Genomic DNA, 744 nt, shown 5'->3' on the forward strand with positions numbered 1-744 from the left:
GACAATCAGCTACGAAGTTATTCTCACTGCATATCTTGATAAGCATAGTTCTAATTCCCAATACAACATAGCGATTACATAGATATAAAGAAATCGATAGTAGTGTTGAGCTGAAAATATAAAGAAAGGCTTAATTTAAGAATAAGACGGAATATATAATAACATGTAATTACGCGGATAGATATACACGTATATATAATTGCCGAGTATATATTAGCTTATCTTACATCGCTAAGGCAAGCTATATCTTGCCTTATACTAATTTCCTAAGTTTTCTAAGTACCAGTAACTTATAACTTATCTATATAAAATATATACTTTACTAAATTTGATTAAGATTATTATATAAATTCTAATAACCTTTATATAATATTTTAATATCTTTAAAAATTATATATTAAGTTAAATAAAGATATTTATATTAAAAACTTAGACTTTACAGCTTATCTTCTTAATACTTAGCCTAAAGCTATTAAATAGCTAAAGTAGTTTTATAAGGCTTATATTATAATATTAATATTTTTATAACTAAACTTCTTTTTTCTTTTCTTTCTTTTTCTTTTTTTTTCTTTTTTTTCTTTTTCTTTTAAAATAATTATTAATAATTATAATATTAATTGATAAAAGCTAAAAACTAGTTTATAATAAATAATTTTCTTATTTAAAGTAGATAAATTATAATAATATTAATAATAATAATATATTAATATAGTTAATAAATAAGTAACATAGATATATAAGTAG

Source organism: Beauveria bassiana (genome assembly GCF_000280675.1).
Source record: "Beauveria bassiana ARSEF 2860 unplaced genomic scaffold BBA_S00102, whole genome shotgun sequence".
Classification (NCBI taxonomy): Eukaryota; Fungi; Ascomycota; class Sordariomycetes; order Hypocreales; family Cordycipitaceae; genus Beauveria; species Beauveria bassiana.